Raw genomic sequence first — 12088 nt, forward strand, 5'->3', positions numbered from 1 at the left:
AAAGAAATGTAGGTATACGTCCTGTTTCATTGGAAGTAGCACTTCCAAAAATCTTAGCTTATATGGCTACTAAATGTTTAAGCTTGAAACCACAGAAATTGAATACAGATGGACATAAATTATGCAACAGAGTTTAGTAGGGGAGTAGTGGGTACAGTGAGACACGAAGTATTAAGACATATGTATGCAAGTGAAATTTCAAGTATTTTTAAAATCAAGTGCAATAGAAATATACATTAAAGCATGGAGTACAATAATACATAAACAGAAATGTTAATAGATAAAGGACATAATATACAATGCCTGTTTGTCAAAAAAATGCAAATGTCTCACTGTTCCCATTCAGAAGGGTACAGTGAGACACCAGTATCTCTTAATGGACATTGAATTGCTTTACATTTATTTCAAAATAAAAGAAAGCTTGCTGTCTCTTTATCTTGCCATGTAAACTTATTTAGAACCTTTTTGATATCTGACTTCGAAACCATTGAAACATCTGGAACATTTGGAAAAGTGAATTTTCCATGACTTTTCAAACTTTTGCTAAAAATAAAATGAATTTTTGGTGACAACAAAGCTTATAATTATAAGAATTTAATTTAATTCTTTATTATTTTAATAGTTTTTTTTTAAATTGTGAGAATAATGTTTTATTTAAGAAACCATTAAAATGTACTGTATCCATTATTTTAAGCTATAGTTCCTAAATTGGCTACTAGTATATTCATTTTTAATGTTAGTTACCGGTAAATGCAATATAATTACAGTTTATTTTTGCAAATCATTGGTAAATGGGAACAGTGAGACGTCTCAGTGTACCCTTCAATGGCATGTCTCACTGTTCCCTTTACGTATAGTTCGTTTAAAAATGACGCCATCACTTCAAAATCAAAACAAGAAAGACGAAACTTTGCAAAACATAACGTCAAATACCATAGTAATAGGTAACAAAACATTCATATTTCTATTTAATTTGTATATCCAATATAACCTCCATTAAACACAAGCCAAAATTTTACTTCTAGAGTGAAAAATTACGAATTATTTTTTCATCACTCACCTTTATAACTAGAATCAAATCGAGTATGAAAATACTGTTACTTTACTCATGCAACATACAACTCAACTGTTACAAACATTTCAACATCAAAATTTACCATCTAATAAAAAAATGTCTCACTGTTCTCCCTGTCTCACTGTACCCACTTCTCCCCTACTCATTACGAAATAAAAATATAACTCTGTGCACGCTATTATTAACAAAAGCTGTCTGTTGAACTATGCGGGAGTTACAGATAGAAATTGCCAGTGACTACGCCGCGCGCCTCGCATGCATGTGTTATCGGTCCAGATGGAAATTGAATTCTCTGTAGCTTTCCACTTCTATTACAATGTAATAAAGATGACTGAAGACTACAAAGAAATGGTGGAATGATGACAGAAAAATGGAAATACGGCACGACTATAGGCCTACAAGGATTCATCGGTATTTGAATGGAGTCCGCAGCAAGAAAATAAACGTTTTAGCTGCTTGATTAATGGTCTGTCAAAAAATATCCACGAGACAGAGAAAATTCAACTATACGGTCCTATTTTATCCAGTGTTAGAGCCAGTGCGTTAACAGTCAGGTATGTTACGCTGCAACAAAATTATCAAACTACAGTACTAATAGAATATGATTTCATAACTATATTAAGAAACACTGTCGTCAAATATGTTTCAGTAATTATACATTGAAGACAGTACAGCTTGAGTAATTTACCTGGACAATAGAGTGAAAATTTATTTGTTGGCGATTGGACCTGAAGCTGTATTTTTAGTAAGTTATTTAACGATGATGTATTAACTGCTAGGTTATTTAGCGTCGACGGAAGTGATGATAGCGGAATTATATTTGACAAAATGAGGCCGAGGATTCGTCATGTGATTACCTGATATTCGGAAAAACCTCGAAAAAAGCCCAAACAGGTGATCAGCTTAAGAGCGAATCTAACCATTTCTATGCGCAGCTGTGGATCATCAGGAAAACGTGCTATCGCCTGAGCTACACCGGTAGCTACCAGAAACTATTCAGAATGAGTTAGATTACAAGAAAACCTAAAACGTATCAAAATTAGAATAGGAAATGAAACGAGAACATAGACTAAATTGACATTTTTTAAAATAGAATTCAGTACGTAGAACAATAATCTTTCAAATATCATATCCCTATTACCGAAACTGTGATATACCAAATTAATTTACGGCCTGCGCCGTAGCGTCGTGGTCCAAGATGTCATTCTTAGAACTAGCCCTATGGAATGCACGCGGGTCCGAATCCTTACGAGGAAGGAATTTTCTCTTGAAATTTCGGTCAGTGTATGGGAACGGTGCCCACCTAGCATCGTGATGAACTGATGAATTTGAGGAGCTACAACATGTAGCGAAATCGAGTTACGGAAACCAGCTATAACGGCTGGTGAGATGTCGTGCTAACCTGCTTGGATGATCGTTCACTTCTGCTGAGACATTTGGAGGTGAGATGAGCAGCCAACTGATCAGTCTTGACCCTTCATGGGCTATCGCGCCACGGACTCAATTTATCTTATAAAAAATTAAATTACTCAATTCACTCTACCCAGGTAGTCTTAGTATTCGTAAAAAAATTCTAAGACATAGTGTATTTAAAAATATGTAACAGTCCACATGTCCTTCCCAATTTGTTTTATAGCAGTAAGTAGGCCTACTGATCTTTCGGACAAACAACGAACAGATAAAGTCGTCCAAGGATTTTTTTAACAGCATATACATTAGGGTGGAGTGAAAATATGAAGTTTATGGAATCAAAATGTTATACCAGGGAAAAGTTGTGGGGTAGTATCATAAAGAACAATACAAAATATATTTCCTCTAGATTAATATTTAGAGGTGTCCCAAGAGCAATATATTTTGAAATTTTCACAAAATTTTTATGTTCAAATTCTTTTAGCGAGAGAACATTCTCCAGTGATTTAATCTGAACAGGATACCAGGAACATGTAAAAAAAATACATTTTAAAAGACTCGGCATATTTTTGGTCCCCTGTTTTTTCATCTTAAAATGTCACAGAAACCTCAATTTATAAGAAAATTAGGACTAATCACAAAACTCTTAGGTATGATATAACTAATAAGTTATAATAAAATTAATGGAAATTAATTCTTTTTTATGTTGCAGGGTATTTAAATCAGAATATCTCTAATTAATACAACAAATCTGACCATCTACTCTTTATTCGCATTGCCAGAGGGGCTGAACCCATCACAATTACCTGTCTATCATGACGTAATGAAATATTATCTATGGGTCAAAAATGAATTAAAATCTGACTTCAAATCAAAAGAATCTATTGTTGGAGAGTTTTCAGAAAGAGTTTCTATCAAAATTAAGGAAATCCAGATAAATTCAAAAATTCCGAAAGTCAGTCATACAAGAATATTAAACTGATTCGTGCTTACCATGATCAAAACACAAACTTAATGAAGCCTTGTAGGAAATGACATAGTGACGATAACTAAAATGACAACATTTCAAAATTCAAAGAAGAAAGAAACAAACTATTTGATATATGCAGTTGCTAATGCAAAAAAATTAATACTGTAGGCCTAATTGTAATAAAGACCGCCGTGTTCCAAAACAAGAAAGAATGTTTGACTAGATCAAAGCACAGAAAGAAGGATGATAACTGGACCTGTTGATTTAGTTACCACTCAGAAAGAAATGAAAAAGAAAACAAAAATAAATTCTAACTAAAAAAAATAAATGGTCTCAAATGGAATTTGTCATATTTTACGTAAAATACTACATATTTCGTCTCTTTGGATCCCCTCAAAAATATGTATATTGTAACCGCAATTTAGAATCTTCCAAATAAAGTTTAAATGTGTGTTTTTACAGCAATTCATTAGTTATGTAATGAAAAATAAAATAATAGAACAAATATACAAAGAGGAAAAAAAAAATTATAATTTTAAGAAACTTCAAAGCCCTTGGGGCACCTCAAAAATTAAATATAGAAACTCCATATTTTTCACATTCTTAAGTTAAGTGAAAATACAGATTTTTGCAACTATTACATTTAGAAAACAGATAAAAAAAACAATTTCATGTATACGAGTAGATTCACTCCACCCTAATATACATACATATGGAGTAAGTTATAATACAAATGAGAGAATTTTAAAAGAAATTATAATACTCGTAGGACTTATCACTAATGAGATTGGGGAAGAAAATTAGTCGTATTCAACAACTTTGGAAAATGGAGGGAAAATAATACAAAAAAGTAACGATATTTATCCACTCCCTATTATTGTTTGGGATTGTAAGTATGTTTGGGTTGATATTCACTTTTCATAATCTACTTTCACACTCTTAGCATTTAAATTTAGGGAGCCTTTCGTTAATTGATTCATAAGTGCTTCCTCATTCCATGAGGGCTAGTCTCAAGACAACAATGAAACTTATAGTCCAAACAATTCTCACACTAATATGACGTCGAGTTGTTTGAAATTGTAATGAATAATAAGTCATTAGAGAGATTTTCATTCATGTGGAAATTAATATTAGGGTTAAGTACTTTAGAATTAGACTATTTTAAATTAACTGTTACTGTCTTTACTCTCCACGCATTTATTAATCACCCCCATTTATGTACGAATAATTATAAATTCATTATTAAGGTTCGAATAAAGTAACTGTATCAGGATAGGCACCCTTAGTCCGTGCGTTTTGTTTACGAACAATAACTAGTTGTAGCGTGTCCCCCAGCCGACAGTAGTGACGTATATTCAGTTCCTATCGGCTGTACTGTTCAGTCTCTGATGTTTTAGCTAGGGAGTGGGAAGCGCTCTTCCCAGCAGGGAGAGTTTTAGCTAGTGGAAGGGGTTGGTGTTTACTTAGTCTGAAGCAAGTCAAGGCCCTATCCTATACAGCTATACAGTTTATTCTGATATAGCTACTTTATCCGAACCTTATTCATTATGATGTCACATTCATTTGTTTGCCCTTTATATTTTATCACGGCTGGCTGGATTCGCAACTACTTTGTTTTAAATACACTATTTCAGTCATCTAATGACATAACCGTATTAGCAGAAAGTGTGCCCATATTTCTCGAATGTCAAGCTCATAAACGTTTAACATTAACTAGATTGAGAGACGAAAGGTAAAAGGCGAAATATTACTGAATAAGTTTGAAACAGACAAATACATTTCTAATTCATTTTTGTGATGACGATGACAATAATGATGATGAGGATAAATCTCATAGGATCTATAGGTTCGGAATGCTATCAATTTTATGTGAATATATGTGTTCCGGAAAGAGAGTAATTTTACGATTTCTCAATTTACTCGTATCTTTATTTGGTCATTTAAAGACGCTGTATTTACTACTAGGTTATTTAGTGTCGATGGAATTGATAGCGAGATGGTATTTGGCGAGATGAGGCGAGGATTCGTCTAGGTTACCTGACATTTGCCTTACGGTTGGGGAAAACTTCGGAAAAAAACCAACCAGGTAATCAATCCAAGCACAAATCGAAGCCGCCCCCATGAGAAACTCCGAATCGACAGACAAGACCCTTAAAAGCAAACAATCTGAGCCGAACAGACAAAAAAAGTTAAATTTTTTCTTGCACCATATTAATAATGTCAAAAGAAATGCTTATACAAATTTTAAACACTCGACCGCAATTACGAGGCCGTCCAGAAAGTTATTTTCCTCGAGGCCGCTTACAGAATAAAATCGCAATTGTATGGAAATATTTATTGAAACAAATATAGCAATTGTTGCGCTATTTTTCAACATATCACCCATTGGAATTGAGACATGTGTCATACCATGGGATCAATTTTTGTATCCCCCTGGGATCAGAACTAGCGTTTGACAGCCGTCTGCACCTCTCTGTCGATCCCATGATATGACAAATGTCTCAATTCCGGTGGGTAATATGTTGAAAAATAGTCCAACAATTGCTGTGTCTGTTCCAATAAATTTTTCCAATGAAATTGTGTTTTCTTTCTGTTAATGGCCTCTGGCGAACTAATTTTTTACGGCCCTCGTAATTGAGGTCGAGTTGCCAAAAAATGTGTGTAAGTACTTCTTTTAACATTATTGGAAAAATAAATAACTTTTTTATCTGCTCCCATCACAATATTTGCTTGTTAGCTGACGAGCTACGCCGTTGGCTTTGTCAACTTATATACTAGGTCTATCTTAATTTAGAATCTCTTGAACTTAATAATAGAGCAAGTTAGTCCTAAATTTAATTGCAGAGGACTGTGCTGAAATGGACATTGTACTGTTTTTCCTAAGCTAATTCAGCGATCCCCTGCAAGAAAGTTGCGTAAATAGATGAACTGTTATGTAGAAACTTCGTAATTTTTCACGATGTAGCAAATTTTACATCCTCATAGGTATTATGCATGTACTGTACGTTCTTATGAATATTTTAAGCATTTTCTGGCGTCATTAAAGTTCCAAAGTCGGTCACATCGTAAAAGTTTTAAAGTTAAGTTAGAAGAGTTTTATATGCTGGTGTTTTTATTATTTGTCTTCCCTTTTCTTCTCTACCACCACCATACCATATTATCTTCGTCATTTTCTTTCAAGCAATATTAGGAATAAATAATAATAACACTAAGATTCCTTTTTCGATGCCTTTTTCTTAGCCATTAAGACCTTAGCCTTGTTCTTTATTACGATAATCGTCTTTTCCTCTCCTTTCTTCTTCTTATTAATAACAGCGATGAAGATAATAATAATAATAATAATAATAAACTAGTTCGAGCAATTAAAATGTGTCTCAGTAAAATGTACAGTATAGTCCGTATAAGCCAGTTTCTATTTTCTACCATTCCAATTCATTGCGAGATAAAGCAAGGAGATGCACTATCACCTTTACTTTTTAACTTTTCTCTATAATATGCCATTAGGAAAGTCCAGAATAACAGAGAGGATTTGGAATTGAATAAGTTACATCAGCTGCTTGATTATGCGGATGACGTGAATATGGTAGGAGAAAATCCACAAACGATTAGGGAAAACACGAGAATTTAACTTGAATCAAGTAAAGAGATAGGTTCGGAAGTAAATCCCGAAAAGACAAAGTATATGATTATGTCTCATGATCAGAACGTAGTACGAAATGGAAATATAAAAATTGGAAATTTATTGTCTGAAAAGGTGGAACAAATCAAATATCTTGGAGCAAAAGTAACAAATATAAATGACACTCGGGAGAAAATTAAATCCAGAATAAATATGAGAAATTACTGCTATTATTCGGTTGAGAAGCTTTTGTCATCCAGTCTGCTCTCTCAAAATATATATATATATATATATATATATATATATATATATAATTCTGTGCCTTGGAGCAAGACAATGGTAAATGCCAATATGGACCATGTATGGATAAAACCATTTTCTGAGTGTTCCCTTGTTCTACTATTTATGTATGTAATTTGTTTGGTCATATCTGCCATCTATGAAGATTGTGAGAAAAGTTTGAAAATAGAAACACCATTTCACTCCAGTCAAGAGAATGGTAAGCGCCATTCGTGTTGTGAAAATGGCTGTTACTATGAAGAGGATATTCTTACAAGGAGAAATAAGGAGTCCAAATGAAGAACCATCATCCACATGGAATGCTAGAAGCGGTTCTGAATATGAACCAAGTGCTTTAAACGAGAGAAAAAGGGGAAAAGACAACGAGGAAACGAGAACGCGAGAAAACGAATAAACTACACAAGAATGGATAAAACAAATAGAGAGAAAATTGAGTTAATACTGAGAACAAAATAGAGGGAAAATAGAGCACACATTAGTGGTAAAATAGAGGATAAAATAGGGAGAAATAGAATGGGAAGAGGTTATTGTTTTAAGAAGAAATAATGAGTCCAAATGAAGGACCATCAACTACAGGTGATGCGAGAAGGGTTCTGAATATGAACCAAGTACTTTAAACGAGAGAAAGGGGAAAAAAGACAAGGAAGAAACGAGAAAGGGAGAAAAAGAGTAAACTAAAAAATGGATAAAACGAATAGAAAGGAAATAGAAGAGAGGACAAAATAAAGGGAAAATAGAGGAAAAATTAGTGGCAAAATACAGCAGAAAATATGGAGAAAATAGAGGGAAAAGTTAGGGAAAATAGAAAAGAAAATTGAGGAGAAAACACGAAAATGTAGAGAAAGTGGAGGAGACCTTAGAGGGAAAATTAAGCAGAAAATATAGCCAATTCTAAGGAGAAAATAGAGGTACAATAGAGGGGAAATGGGGGAGAAATAAACTAATTTCTCTATTTTACTTCTATTTCTTCATCCATTTTCAGCTCACTTCTCCCTCCATTTTTTCTCTGTTTTCCCCTCTATTATCACTTCTATTTCCCTTATTTTCCGCTTTATTTTCCCCTCATTTTCTCAACTACTCTCTCTTGTTTTCTTATCTATTTTCCCTCTAATTTTCCAGTATTATTCCTCTATTTGTCCCTCTATTTTCTACTCTATTTGCCCCTCTGTTTTGTGCTCCATTTTCTATATTAACCCTCAATTTTCCCATATATTATCGCCTCTATTTTCCTCTATTAAATTAAATTATGTTTTATTTAACGTCGCTCGCAATTGCCGAGGTTATATCAGCGTCGCCTGTGTGCCGGAATTTTGTCCCGCAAGAATTCTTCTACACGCCAGTAAATACATCCTATAGTCAGATTATTAAACATGATTGTGGCAACAATCAGTGTTATTATTAGCAAAAATTCCTATATCATACTTGCCTAAAAATAAATTTTGGGAGATGCAATGGTAACTCCACAACCAATGAGGTATGCAGCGTTCTGTATATACAATAATTACTATTAAATATGCTGTTGTTTAATTTTAAAGATACGATTAAACAATAATGAATACTATATTAAATCATGTGAACTGGACTGAAATTTGAAACTTTTACCACATATGATTCATAGGCCTTTCCAAACTTTGTTTTTGCAATTTTTCAAACGTTTCCTAATGGCACTTACCACAGCATTTATAGAACAGTTATATTACTGGTTGTTCTGTATAGTTGTGAAACTTGGACTCTCACTTTCACAGAGGAACAGAGGCTAAGGTTGTTCGAGAATAAGGTGCTTAGAAAAATATTTGGAACTAAGAGGGATGAAGTTACAGGAGAATGGAGAAAGTTACACAACGTAGAACTCCACGCATTTTATTCTTCACCTGGCATAATCAGGAACATTAAATCCAGACGTTTAAGAAGGGCAGGGCATGTAACACGAATGGACGGATCCAGAAATATATATAGTGTGTTAGTTGGGAGGCCGGAGGGAATAAAACCTTTGGGGAAGCCGAAACGTAGATGGGAGGATAATATTAAAATGGATTTGAGGGAGGTGGGACACGATTAGACTTGCTCAGGATAGGGACCGATGGCGGACTCATGTGAGGGCGGCACTGAATTTCCGGATTCTCTAAAAGTCATTTGTAAGTTAGTAGTAGTAATAATAATAATAATAATAATAATAATAATAATAATAATAATAATAATAATAATAATAATAATAAACATTTTCCTTTTCTTCATATTTTTCCTCCATCACCATTGTTTCCTTTTTAGATTCTCCTCTATCTCCGCTAATGAAAATAAAAACTATACTAATTATGATAACAGTAATGCTAATCAGCATAATCATCAATTTTCTTCTTCTCCTCGTTCTCTTCCTCTTCATTTTAGTCCGCGTTGTTTACTTGTTTATCAAAGATAGATATAACGTCAATCTGTTTTCTTTATTCCATCAAAACTTCCTTTTGCTCCTGGCCATTCCGACAACTCAGGAAAGAGCTATTCATGGAACACAAGTATATAGTTATTTCAGCCTAGTTATCTTTGTATTACAGAATCATTACATGTTTCTCTAACTAATTTCGTTAGTGTACTGTTTGGGTAATTTACTTTGTGCTGTACGTATGCTAAATGTAGTATGTAGTAGTATATAGTCTTTACGTAAAACTATCACATTTCTCACAATTTTCTTCTTCTCTTAATATGTTTTCCGCTCAAGTAACAAGTCAGTTACGAAGCATCTTATGTATAGCCGCAGTATATGTATCTTGGAGTGCTCACTGTTAACAATTCACATTTTCCTCATTTGACTGTGATAATGATGAAATAGTAGCAGGCACAGAGGGTTACCCGAGACAACTCTTCCTAACACCATCTTTGGTGATCAAAAGTATAACCTAGTTTAACCTATGAATGAACCTCGAAAGGAGAAAACTATGACGAGAAAACTCTGGAGTACGCGCTATCTCCCGTTCGTATAGGGGTCTTTGAGGTAGTGGAATATTTATGAACCCCAGCCTTTACTGGCCAGTTATCTTACTCTGGAGTACATTTTCCCAATGAAATGACTTGAATATTCTTTAATGGATGTTCTACAACAACTAGCCCGTGAAATATATCGACAAGGAGGGAAGTTGGATTTGAGGTTATGTCTCTAACACTAGCCATTTAACAATAATACCGATTATATCACATTAAATGTCCCTTTTTCAACAACGTAAGTTATTCAGACATGATAGTACGGCGACATTTGTTGACAGAATGAAAGAAGAAATAAAACTGCTCGTAAAAATCTGCATCGTGGGCGTTTTTCCACAATAAGCACAGAATCAAACTCTGGTTCCTATTCGTGAAAAGTTTTCGTTACCAGTGAAAGTTGTGTAATAAAGTTTAAAGAGGATCTTCATACATCTCTCGTGTTTACTTTAAATCTACATACAGAGACATCATTTTATTTTTACTAACATTTCTAATATTAACCTGGCTATACCTTTGCTACTCCCTTCCACGACTGGAGTTCGATGATACTGGCGTAAAATACCAACAAATCACTTTACTAGGTATAGGAGGGAATAAAAGTAGTTAATCCATTTACGTAAACTAGGAATTATCGCGATTTTAAGTTTCATAATTTTCGTTAGGTTTTTGTTTAATCAAAATACAGTACAGTATTAACAATAGGTGTTTTGCACATGAACTGAGTTATCCATTCGGACATATTCATTATACAGTGTATATTATACTGTCTACAGCACATTAGCGTACAATTTAGAGAATGAAGTTAAATTTTAAAATATTCATAATATGGATATTTAAACACATTTTTGAAAATGGTGGCCATTCATTTCGATACAGGCTTCACTTCTTTTGTGCATATTATCGCACTATAGACTACTGTACCTAATTCCAATTACCAGTTTCGTCCTTCGTATTAGTAACTCGTGTGGAAATAATTCTGTACTTAATCTATAAAAGATTACCTGACGTACTGTAAATTCAATCTTCACTTCTGCCCGATCCGAAAAGATAAAATTACTTAGATATGCTATCTACTTTCAATCCAAGTAGTTACGTCGCAGGGTCGTAGAAAGGAAGGAGATCCTTTTATTTAAGTTATTTTAAACAGTTGTCTGATGGTAGGAGCACGAGGTACCATACCCTCCTTGTTTGCCAACAAATGTGAAAACCTAGGCCTAACACACAGCATTGTGAAGGAAATATATATTGCCCTCACTTGTATGAGAGTGATAATGGAAATTTCAAGTTATCTTAACCGATAGCTATTGATTGGTTTAGATATGAATGTCAATTAATCCGTAGACATTATTTTTTTTTCGCTGTATATGGCATTAAAATCATTCCAACTAATAATACGAGTACTATTTTTCCTTGCTTAACTGCAAATGAGCATGTACGCTACTTAGGTGTAAATTTTTCTGACGTTTTATATAATCGACTCCCTAACCGTTTCAAATGTAAATCTTTTTACCTTTTAGCAGTGTTTTCCAAATTATACGAGTATATAATACGCTTTGTCAAACCTGGCAACCTTTTCATAAAGGAAGCTTAATTAATTAAAACAAATTCTGTTTCTAAACGGTTTCGTATGTGTAGCTCTTGATATGTCTCCAAAGGAATCAAGTGAAGTAACTGTGGTGCATAAGCGACAGACCATCTTCACCAATCGATCGAGCTCGGAACATTATGTTCATATAACATT

General features: G+C 33.8%; 1 protein-coding gene across 6 annotated transcripts in view; it reads right to left on the reverse strand.

Annotated features, from left to right (window-relative positions):
• The window catches only part of LOC138715323 (serine-rich adhesin for platelets-like), a 1148033-nt gene that overhangs the window by 609570 nt on the left and 526375 nt on the right, over positions 1-12088 (reverse strand). The window lies entirely within an intron of this gene.

This window comes from Periplaneta americana, chromosome 15, assembly GCF_040183065.1.
Source record: "Periplaneta americana isolate PAMFEO1 chromosome 15, P.americana_PAMFEO1_priV1, whole genome shotgun sequence".
Classification (NCBI taxonomy): domain Eukaryota; kingdom Metazoa; phylum Arthropoda; class Insecta; order Blattodea; family Blattidae; genus Periplaneta; species Periplaneta americana.